General features: G+C 37.8%; 1 protein-coding gene across 4 annotated transcripts in view; it reads left to right on the top strand.

The window, feature by feature from the left end:
* The window catches only part of IMMP2L (inner mitochondrial membrane peptidase subunit 2), an 850,269-nt gene that overhangs the window by 466,629 nt on the left and 370,817 nt on the right, over positions 1–12,823 (top strand). The gene's annotated exons all lie outside the window — the stretch shown is intronic.

Here is a 12,823-nt window from a genome sequence, read left to right as displayed (position 1 = left end):
GTCATTCAATAAAGCATTTTCTTTTTCCTGGGTGGTTTTAGCCCTGTTTCTTAATTTTGGACAGTTTAGATGATATTTCAGTCTCTTTCTTTCCCACTTCTTTAAAACAAAATATGAAAGTAATTTGTGTGCATTGATTGGCTAAAAATGATTTTCACAAATGTAAAATGTGGTATTAATAAAATGAAGAACAGGGGTTTGTTTATATTTTTCTTTTTCTCTCCTGTCCAGTTCACTGGTTATCGTGTGGCCATTTAGTAAGAAGAAGCAATTGACAGTCCAGAATTTTCATTTGTTTCCTCTTCATAATATTTTCTCTGGTACTTTGGGGACTATTCCAGAGGCAAGGACACTTCGTGTTTGTCCTTGCCTCTATAAACAAAGGCAGGCATTTAAACTACAGTATGCATCTGGGCAGGCTTCTCAGGTTGCAGAATGTTTTTTGAAAATGTTTTCTGAAAATGTATTACTATTTTATTTCTCAAACCAAAGTTAGGCGGATCTTGTTTAGAAAAAAATCTCCTCTTTGAAAATACTGCATTGTGTTAAAATGACTTTGGAATGGTGGACAAAGCATAGTGAATATAAAGCCCAGTTTATCAACAGGTCAAAACTGGAAAGGTTTTGGTATCTTGAGTAAATCTCCTGCTATAACCCTGACTGAAACAGGCCACCCTCTAGTGGAACATAATGTGGTTTTCATTTTATTTTCTTCGGCTTTGTTTGAAGAAAGATTGACAGTCCTCTCTAATTGCATGAGGGATCAATGTCTATTTCTTAACTGAAACAGCAACAAAATGCCACAGTATTATTAAAATAATACTTACAGTTTTCTGAGCACTAAGTGTCACATTGAAGCTCAGATAATAGGCTTTATAAGTTCCCCAAGGAATTGGTTTTATGCTTTATTAAGTTGCTTATTTTATAACCTGTTGTTTAAAAATAGTGCTAAATACCTGGAATAAAAGTCCCTTGGGAATAACACATTAACACCTAATATGTGCAAAACTTACACATTAGTTGCTGATACTTTTGTTAGTAGTTGCTATAGTGAAAAACATAGTTTTTTCAAAAATATGTCAATGCTATATTTATTTTTAATGATGAGAACATATTTTACAAGTTGTTTAAAGATACATGCAGGTCCCTTCTTAGGTTTATATACACACATAAGCACGCACACACAATTTCAATGAATCATTCAAGATTCCATAGAACTGTACACTTCTATTTTTTAAGTAATATAGCACGCAAGAATCATACAGAAATGGATGCAATGATCTTCTATATGGAATTCCGATTGTATTTTTACGACACAAGTGCTTCATTTTAGTTGATTGATATGGACTATATAATTGGAGGACTAAATAATTAAATCAATTATAATGTATACAGTATAGTGTTTAGCATAAAGAAAGTAAGTTTTAATATGTAATTAAAATACCTACTTGATTGACATGCATATGAAACTACAATTTAACTGATATTTAAATAGGAGTATGTTTAAATTATATCAAAGATAAATGATTTAATTTTCAATTCAGATGATAACAAAGATTTTTTAAAAGATGTATTCAAAACGCTTGCAATGTAAAATACTTTTTATAACTGATACAATTATGATGATTGAGGTTCATTACAGGCTCTTTTCCTACTGATTTCACCAATGTGTTTGGTAATTTTAAAATAGTAGGGTAATTGATATCACTGGATTTATATATAATTTATTAAGGTTCCATCTGTATTTTTCCCTTTCAGAATGAAAGGTGAGGGGCAGAAAGAGGGAGAAGATAAGTGTGCATATACTAAAATGGAGTTAGTTTTCAGTGAGTTTTACATGTTGGGTGAATAAGACATCAGAACAAATCCAATAGTTATTGAGTGACATGGAGAGTTAGTTTGATGCTGTAGACCAAGGGTTTTCAATCTGGGAGATGTGACCGATCTTCTCTGGGATGAAAGAGGTGGGTTTCAAAAATATTTCTTGTTGTAACGTGGGCATAATATGGAAAAGGTTGAGAACTACTTTACTAGACTATTAGTGTGGTGTTTGTTTATAGTTGTTATGAAAGTTGATGGTGACAGGACTTTTATTACTGACATTATTTGGAAATTAGTTCTCCAAATGCACACTGAACTGTATTGAAGAGATAAGCAGAAGTGCTTAGAAAACTTAATGAAAATTACATACAATAAATATGTTAAAAGAATTTTTTTTGTTGCAAAGTTAAGCCCATGAAAGTTAGGAAATACCACATTTAAGGTTCCCATGAAACCTTCATTCTACCTCCTTTTGCATCCAACAAGTGAATGAGGCATGGGTTCTGTAGAAAACATAGCTTGTGACTGAGTAAGTAATATAATGTAATGCATACACACCAGTGGGGTAAACTTACGTTGCCTGGGCAATTGTAAATCTGACATTTCCTAATTTTTGAGAGCTTTTTGCAATCTAAACAATATTCTCTTAATGTAGATTCTTATGAGTGTAATTTTCTAGGTGTTCAGTTGTTTAAAGGAAAAAGAAGTAAATTCTATTTTGCTAAACTGTATGTATCACCAGCATCCCCTGAATCTTCTGTACAGTTTGAGCTACCGAACTAACTGTAGCTGACCACAGAAGAAATCTGTTATCGCTGGTGGGGAAGAGAGAAATGGACCACTAGGGCTATCTGCTCAGTCTGGTTAGGGAAAACATGTCCACTATCTCTCTTCTTCCTCCTTCAAGAGTTGAGTGAGCTCCTGCCATATGTGGCCGGGCCATTGAGTCCAAGTACGGTATTCAGGGAGGGTTGTGGATAGCCTCAACCTTTCATTTTAGTAGATGCAGCATCTCAAAGGATTTTCCAGTACAAGGGTGTGTGCTGCTCTTTGTGTAGTGGCATGATCACAGCCTTAAATGTTACCATTCACAAACAGTACTGTGGCATTTTGCCAAAAGTTTCCTCAGAAAAACAAGTGAGGGCAGGGAAATGGTGATTTTTAACAGTTTATATTTCAGTCAAACGTTATCAGGTTTTTAAGTGACAAAACCACAATGTTTCTAGCCCCTCAGCTTTCTTTTTCTGAATTTCAAAGGGTTGTTTGTCTTAGAGATTCTAAAAATGCTTGCAAGAATCTTTTATATGTAAATAGTTGTCACCCTAAATATAGCTCTTGTCTCTGTCTTATCCACTGGAAAATACTGAGGGTTATTAATACTAAAAGGATGGTGACTAAGCAGGGGGACACAAGAAATGTAATCTACAGCCCAGTAAAAGGTATCCCTTTGGACTTACCCTTACATCCACACAGAGACTCATTAAATTTGGTGGGACTTTTTTGGATGTAAGAGCCCTCCCAAAAATGTGCCATAACAAGATATGGACCTTAATGGGCAGCAAAACAAGGGCAAGTGTCTTACATGTTTAAATTTCTTTTATGTTGGAATCTGAAGGAGACTTAAGTGAGGCTGAATATAGTCTTTGTTAATGACCTGTTGCTTGACTTGATAGCCAGGCATTCATGTTTCCTGATCCTTAAACAAAAGGCAAGTGTGCTTCAGATGTTGGAATTAAAATAAAGACTTATGGCAAATTCTGGGTTATGCCAGAACTGCAGTCAACAGAGCTCAGGGATAGCAAGTTGTCTGCAAGGTTGACTGTACCAGAACTGGTCTGGTCACTGGTGCAGCTTGGAAAAATATCAGAACTATTTTAATTTATGGCCAACTTCCCATAGCCTTAAGTCTGGATTTTAACAGTCAGGAATCTGTCCATATAACCTTCACTGGGGGCTGCTTCTCTGGGTAATCCTGAAGGAGCTAGAGTGGTACAAAGCAGCCAGAATGTAGGGAAACTTGTTAGTCTTTAAAGTGCTACTTGACTGCTTTTTTGTTTTGATAGTATATAGACTAGCACAGCTCCCTCTCTGATACTTAAGAACTAGAAAGTCTTCCGGATTCAAGCACAATCTGCTTCGTCCACTTTAAAACTGGTTTTTTTACATCCCTAGCGCTGTTTGTGCCTCTTTTGTATTTGCTTTCCATTTTTTGAGACTCAAAATAGTTTGGCTTCATTGACTTGAACCGCATAGACATTAGATGTTTGTCTGAAGAGAGAGCACTCTCCTCACCCACTTCTGAGGGATCTGAGATGTCTGACTCATCATTTATTAATAATATTGATGAATGTTCAATTTATTTACACTGGACACTGAAGGATTTTAGTTCTCTTGAGACAAAGACAGTTCATCTGAAAACAAAACACAACAATGCTTTTTCCTCAGACACAATTATTAAATTAGAATGGTATCATCCAGAATGTACTAAATCTGAAATGTACTAAACATAGAGACCATTATCCAAGTTTCTCCCCCAGAGGATGCTGTGTATTGTATTCAGGATTCTTAAAGTCAGCCTGTCTGGTCGTGTAAATTATGACTGCTCTACCTTTCTGAAAAAAAGAGTATCTTCATTGCCCTGTTCTTCCCTCTCATTATCCTAGAGTTCTTCATCACAGGTAGGCCATACCAGTTTGTGGCTATGCCATTTTGGCCATCATCTATACTTGAGGTATTCACAACTTGCTGGTCAACTCTCCACTTTCAATTTTGATATACTCCAGACTACAGCGCTGCATATCTTTCATATTCATGAGCTGGATCAGACCAGCTAAAATGGAGGGAAGGTCTGATCAAGGAAAGGAGAGAGACTGTTTTCTTGGACATTTGGTACCTGTGCTGGGAAGAGGGAGTTGGAAAGTTTCTATTGATTTAAGTCTCCTTAGAGAGTAACCACCATTCCCCAGCAAACAACTCATAGAGGCTCAGCCAGTATGTTTGACAGTCCAACTACCTTTGATGTCTGAGGATGTGATGATCAGTTTAGAGGCCTTTGAAAGAAACAGGAACCTCAAATCCTTAGAGATTTGGCTGAAAACAACAAAAGAATAAAACCTGCAGCAACCAGAAAATAAGGTGTATTCTTATTGTCAAGCATTTCTCTGAAAAGTTAAATACTAGCTCCAGTTCCATTTTGTTGTATGCTCTTCTGTGAATAATGGCTTGAAAGAGGAGTAGTTTTTTTCTTTTGGTTCATTATGAAATTGTGCTCTTGGAGGATTCATGCCATTTGAGGAGGTGGCATTTATCAGGTCATCTTATTCATGATAACTTGTATGGATTCTTCCCATTGTTTCCCCCACACTATAAAAGACATGAATTAATCTGAGACTGTAAGCTTCTTTTAATTGACTGACCTTCCTTCCCAGAAGGATAGGTCACCAGAAGAACCAACTCAAATTTATTTGCCAAAATGATACATGATTAAGGAGAAATCAGAGGGACCTCCTTTTCCAGCCTCTTTTTCCTTCAGTCTCCTTTCCTCCAGCATCCAATAATTATCCCTCCCTTGCTCAGCCCTCCCACCTCTTAGTTTTCTCCCGCCTCTGCTAGTTTGTTGACCCAGCCAACTCACCCCAGCCAAATGACAGATGTCTTCTACTGCAGACCTAGACACTGACTTTCTCTGCTCCCCCCTGCCCACTCCGAAGCTCACTTGTACATGACACAAACTTGCATGGTATTTTTCAAAATTCATCTATGTCTTCTTTGAGTTTTAGCATCTATACATTCAGTTTGATGTGATCTTAACTGCAGTGTAAATCAGCTTTGAAGGTGGAGATTAATGGGACCAGCAGAAACCCATCAAGGGAGTCCGCCAGCGATCTTTCACTGGTGTAGGGCAGAGGAGTGGGAGCATTCACCATGTACTGGATGAAATAGGGGGCAGTGATATTCTAGGCATACTTGTGAGAGTTTATATATTTCCCTTATTTTAGTAATTGAGTTAAACTTCTGAAGAGATCAGGAATGTGAAAAGGTGACATGGTAGGATATTCTCACTTCAGTTATAAACAAAATCATGACACTTTTTTGTTGATAAGCAATCCAGCAATACAGAAGTCTTTTAACTCTATCACCATATTTTCATTGGATTGCTGATTGAGTTTTTATAATGCATTTCCCCCAACGATATTAAGCTTATTTGGTACGGGTACTTGTCTGTGTTAGTTTTTACTCCTAAAATCAGAATTTCAGATGTGATTTTCTTAGCTTGTTGGGGTAAAATCAGACTAACACTATTTTATTTTTATATTTTGGCTGGAATGTTAAGTAGGTATGGAACTGAGGACAGAAGATAATAGCAATTCTAGTTTATTTACAATTTGCAGCTGTCTTTATGGGAGCTATATTGCTGCCTTGGAAACCTGTATAAATAGGACCACATATTAGATGCTGTAGGATGAAGCCTTTATGATTTTATTCATTTCTGAGTTCAAAAAAGTAAAATAATGATTTTTCCTTTATCAATCCCATAAATACAAGCTTACTTCATTAATAATTGTTATGAAATGAACTAAGGAAAACATGGGACAGGCAGGATGTGTGCAGCACATTTTGAGAGTATGGTTAATTCAGAATAGTATTTTAGATCAAGTACCCCTTTAAATATATTTAATAAATTTAATTAATATTGAAATGGTTTGATTAGTAATTATGGTTCATAATTTAGGTTTTCAATACATAGATCTAGAAAATGAATAATGTTTTAAAGACACAAACATTGCATTTGTACTCTGAAGAAGGAAATATATTTTACTAGCAATGCAGTAAATATTCCCCCACACTCTATAATTCTGTTGCAGACTTAAGGGATTCCCACATGCTGCGTGCACTAATAAACTGGGCAGGGGAGGGACTTGCTGGGAGAAGGCTGTTTCAAAGGCTTTCACATAGTTCCCATTACTAAGGAAACCACTTATTTTGTCATGCTTTGAATAGATCTCTCATTTGAAGTCTGGTGCTCAGTCCATGAGGATTGCATTATGGCAGTGAGAAAGAAATGCGGGAAACAAAAGAGGCTTAAAATGTCTCAACTTTAACCAATGCAGTGTAGGAGTATTGTGGTAGAGGTAGTGTGTGTATGTGTGCACATAATATTTCACAAATATTTTGAAGTTCAAAAGGTTTCGCCTAACCATATGTTGTTAAACAAAATAGATAAAGCAGATTTCTTGACTTATACTCATTTTCTCCTTGAATTTCGCATACACTGTTGAGAAATTCAACATCTACCTTTTGCAACTCCAAATATGGATTATTATAATTTGGAGTATAACTGCAGTCCAGCTGGTATCGTGCCTTCCAAGCAGAGTGGACAGATACATGCTGTGAGCACACTTGCCAAAAATAGTAGTGGATATGGTTGTAGCACAGGTGCCAGCTTGAACTAGCTACCCAGGAACAAACCTGTCTGTATCCCTGGATCCTTACTTAGGTAGTTAGCAGTGCTGTCACCTGTGATGCAAAGTCCATGCCAATATGGTTAGTGATCAAGCTACAGCAGAGCTTGTATGTGTCTGTCTACCTGGCTTGAGAAGCAAGGTGCTGGCCGCAGTGGAGACATATTCCCTTAGTCTCTGAAACAAAATATCATATGAGTTTGAAATAAAAGAAGGTATTAGTAGTAGTAGTAGTAATCCTATTCTGCTCTCACATTTTGGAGCGTAATAACAATGACAAAGTTGTGCTTATCATGATGTCTGTGGATTCCACAGTTGAGCAAGCATTTTGTCAGAAATGAGTTGTCTGGGTGTGTTTTGGCAAGAGTCCCCAATCCATTGTTAAGAGGTAGCCACATAAATAAAATATTTACATTTTATGAAGGTAAGCCAGGTTCCCCCCAAATTGTGGGAGAAAGAACAACCACCATATTGTCATCTGCACAGTCCTTCAGACCATCTTAAGTGCCTTTGATGAAGCATATGATAATCTTGGCCTCACAAGGAATATCAAAAAGACCAAGGTGCTTCACCAACCCTCGCTGACCGGACAATTTTATGTGCCTTGCACTGAAATAAATGGAGAACTGCTGGAAAATATGGAGCACTTCCCATACCTTGGAAGACATCTTTCTGCTAAAGTCAACGGTGATGCAGAAATCCTACCTCATCTGAGCCATGCAAGCTTTGCTTTCACCTGCCTGAGACAAAGGGTGTTTGAGAACTGGGACATCTATCCCAAGACAAAACTCCTTGTATACTGTGTGGTGGGTGTTCCAATTCTACTATATTCACATAAAACCTGGACAACATACCTGCATCATTTGAAGGTGCTTTAACGGTATCATCAACACTGCCTCAGGAGAATCCTAAATATCTCTTGGGAGGATAGGTGCACGAATGCTAGCATCCTGGAAGAGTCGAACATGACCAGTACTGAAGCCATTATCTTGCATCAACAACTTTGTTGGGCTGGTCATGTTGTTCTGATGTCTGATCAACACCTCCCTAAACATTCTGTTTTCTGAATTGGAGGGAGGACAGAGGAGCATTGGGAGTCAGTGGAAGTGATATAAGCACATGCTGAAGGCACACATGAAAAAGTGAAACATTGGTGTCAGTACATGGGAGAACCTTGACCAAGACCATCCTCAGTGGAGAATGGTAACCCATGAGGGGAAGGTGGAATTTGAGAAGTCCTGCCACAGTGCAGATGAGGAAAGGCGGAGAAGAAGAAAAGAGCATCAAAAACTGCCCCATGCGCCTCCAACAGCTACTAACACCTGCCTCTTTTGTGGTAAGATCTGTGGCTTCAGGATCAGGCTGATCAGCAAGTAATGGACTCACAAATAGGAGGGTGAAATGAAGAAGCCCTACACGTTATTGAGTGACTGCCAAGACTGAGAGAGAGAGAGAGAGATGAGCATGTAACAGGGAAATCTTAGCATGTGCACTATGGGAAATACATTTTGTTATTTCCAGTGTCAGTGCCTGAATTAGCTTAGTAACTAATACATACAACTGAAGACATAAACACAAAAAAAATCACATTACTTAAAGCCTTCAGTGTTGTCTTCAGACTTCTACATTGTATTATGGAGTCATATAACATTAAATGGTGGTAGGTTTGTCTCCAGAAACCTGATGTCCACGGAAAGTACACACGTGTTCCACCAATACTATTTTTTTCTCTTGGAGTTAATGACTGTTTCATTCATTTTGAAATGAGGAACCTAAAGCAGCGAGCTGTTTGGGGAGTCTGATGTGTCCACTAAGTGTTTGTGTATATTTAGTACTTCATGAGACATTGTTGGTAAGAAAATTGTTCAGTATATATGGAGTAGCTGCCCCGACCACACACACATAATGAATAAACAAATGGTCCCATATAGATTTTCTTTCATCTTATTGAGTAGTCGGAGGGAGGAAGAATAGCAGCTGTGGTGAAGATAAAATGTCCTTGGACTTAGCCAAATACTTCTGGGTGCTACAGGTTGAGCCTCACTAGTGTGCAGCACCATCTGAACCTGACCAATACTGAATGAGATAATTTGCTGGACCATGGGAGGTCAATACTCTGTAGCAGCATTATCAATGCTTCCACTGCTAACTTGGCTCTCAGAACACATTTGGGGTAAATTACAGCTAAATAACAGCACAGAACACTGAGAGTCAGGACTGGTGGCTGGAAACAAACTTTATGGGACCGCAGGAAACTTTGCCACACCCATGATAAGTTGTTGTCAGGCTAACTAAAATCATGCTGATTTACAGATGTTGCCAGATGGGAGACTGCTGAACTAGGGAGGGTCACACCTGTACAAAGTATTTGACTTTAAATGACACACAATTATCAGAGCTGAGTTGTGTCAGCTAAGAAATGATATTTTTTAATATTCTAGAGTGTTTGTATTGTTTTATAACAGTGTTTATATTTGTGTTCCATTTTCTTATTTCATGGATTCACAGCATGCCTCATGAATGCTAAACACATTGATATTCATTATGGTGACATCTACACTAGAGAGTTTTGTTGACAAAACCGGGATTTTGTCGACTAAACTCATAGAGCATCTACACACAAAATGAATTTTGTCAACAGAAACTGCCAACAAAAAAGCTGTATAGTTGCTCCGGGGGCACCTTTTGTCAACAGAGCGAATCAAAAGATTCAGTCTGCTTTTGTGGGTAGACGCAATGTATTGACAGAATGTTTGTTGGAACATCTTTTCTGACAGTAAGTGCTGTAGACAGATGCTTCTAGTGTAGATGTAGCCTGTCACTATATTTCTTCATGCATCAAGAAAAAAGATTTTCAGGTACATGTATTCTATAGTCATGACAACAGCTGTGCTGCTCTAGAGCTGTACTGTAGACACCTGCTACTTTGAGAAGACATAGCGTGTCCAATGGAAAAAAAATGCTTCTATCAACATAGGAGGGTCTGTACAAAGGGTTATGGTTTACCTAACCACGGTGGTCAGATAACACAATTAGTTACATGCACGGGTAACATAACCAGATCAATTTCACTTTTAAACGTTGATGAGGCCTGAGCATAAGTTAACATTGACACTTGGTATTGCAAGCTAATCCCTGCATTTCCAAGACAGCGTGTAGGGACTTAGCCCATGACTTTCCTCAATACCATGGCAAAGGAGCTGAAACTAATAATTTAAAAAATCTGAGATGGAAAATCTTAGAAAAGGTTAACAGCTACTTCAGATATATCTAGCACAATGTCATTTGGTAATAGGCGCTGTTGAACTGGAGAGCCTGTTAACAGTAGATAGCTGAGGCATTGAGTTTAGGAGGAAATTTTCTTGGTAACGTACAAAGTTTATTTGGAGACCAGATAAAGATGGACAGGCTATTTTGTGAATGGTCATGTAAGTGTGGAATGAAGGATTTTTTGGAAGTGGGAGGCGGGTCAGTGCAGGGCTGTGTCTCTTGGGGGATAAAATGTTTTCAGAAATATCAAAATAGTGCTAAAGCCAATTTGACAAAGCGGGTGTTTGCCCATGAAAGCTTATGCCCCCAAAACGTCTGTTAGTGTATAAGGTGCCACAGGGCTGCTTCTTGTTTTTAAAGCCAATCTGGCTGCCACACAATATTCTAGTGATGTCCCAGTTGACTGATGGAGTATTTTATTATTTGTCACCTTGCTGCCTGCTATTTTTATATTTTTTTCTTCATCAATTCCAGTGGGTCTATATGAACACGTTAAACTGGGGCTGGCCATGTACGTTTGAAACTAAGGATTTTTTGGAGATGCAATGGGGACTCGCACAGGGTGTATCTCATTGGAGATAAAAATGTTTTTTGAGAACAGCAAAACAATGCCAAGACCAATCTTGCTCATCACACCATATTCTAGTGATGTCCCAGTTAACTGGTGCAGGAAGTTATTATTTGTTACCCTGCTGCCTATATTTTTATATTTTTTTCTTCACCAGTTTCAGTGGGTTTATGTCTCATGACTCTGAAATGTTGATGATATCAACTGTCTAAATGCCCTGCCTGTGTAACTGTTCAGTGCCTTGAATAAATTATGACCCTACAGGCTTTCCATAAATACTGAAAGATGCTATCATGTCTTTATACATTGTATGGAGAGCTTCAATATATCTACTTATTTACTTTCCATTCTTATCTTTGTGTTTAAAAATGTATTGTAGAATGTTTCTGTTAAACTGACTTCAAAATTCTATGATCTCGGTGAAGGCAAGGCTCAAGAGTTATCTGTTATTCTTAATAGGTTTTATGACTTTCCCACGCCATCCTAAGTAACAATTTTATTTTTCAATATTGAAAACACTTAGATAACAAATGAAGCCTTTGTCCTCAAAACACAAATCACTAAACAGTTAAGTGCAGTAATCAAGCTGCCTCAACACAAAACAAGTGGACAGGGTGTAAAAAGGTCAAGGTATTAAAATCAAGTATCCTATCAAGCTTACAATTATTTACACTTAGTAGTAACTGTAAATTGCTTACTCCTCTTGGGAAAGCAAAAAAGCAGTCCTGTAGCACTTTAAATACTTAATATAATATTATATAATATAATATAATAAAGTTAGTCTTTAAAAACTGTTCTATGAAGCTTCTAGGGGTTCCATGCCAGTCCCAAGCCTGGCTAAAGGAGGAGGGTTGGTCAGATGAGTGATGATGAGCTGACCGTGAAACACTACAAATGAAATCTGATGCCAGTATAACTAAATGATAAAAGATGCGGCTTGGATGTTGCCTGGATAAACAAGGTCCGTGACGCCAATTGAGCTATCAGAGTTGGGTTGATAAGCTGACTGCCGAAAGAAAATCATAACTAGCACATATACTGTCAATTGGAAGGTGGGACATGAGGAAGGGAAGTAGTATGGACTGATAATGTACATGGATAAAACAAAAACAATGATATTTGGAGATAAGGAAATAGGAAGGAAGATCAGAGTAGATGGGATCGAACTAGAGAAAGTAGAGAAGTTCATGTATCTGGGGAGCAACGTAATGTACAATCTAGACTGTAAGAGGGAAAAACGACTAGAATAGTGAAAGTAAAAGTGAGTTTGAGGGAGATGGATAAGATCTGGAAAAGCAAAGCGATTAGCTTAGGAATGAAGCTGAGCATCTTGAAAACGCTTGTATTCAGCAGCATGTTGTACAGTTATGAGACATGGGTAATAATGAAAGATTCAAAGAGAAAAATATTGGCATTCGAGAGGAGTTGTTATAGAAAGATCCTGAGAATGGGATGGATGCAGAAGGTCACCAATGAGGAATTATATAGGAATACACAAGCAAAAGAGAACCTACTGCAGAAGGTTATACAATGCAAGTTACAGCTATTTGGGGAATGAATGACAAACGAAAAATCAAGATCCTGATATGTGGCGTAATGGAAGATTCAAATAGAAGAGGCAGACCCCACTGAGAATGGGTAGATGATATAGTAGATTGGTGCGGAGCAAGTCTACAGAAACTAAGCCATTGTGCACTGGACA

Source organism: Carettochelys insculpta, chromosome 1 (assembly GCF_033958435.1).
Source record: "Carettochelys insculpta isolate YL-2023 chromosome 1, ASM3395843v1, whole genome shotgun sequence".
NCBI classification, from domain to species: domain Eukaryota; kingdom Metazoa; phylum Chordata; order Testudines; family Carettochelyidae; genus Carettochelys; species Carettochelys insculpta.
Note: the sequence above shows the minus strand (reverse complement) of the source record. Positions and strands in the feature narration are given on the sequence as shown.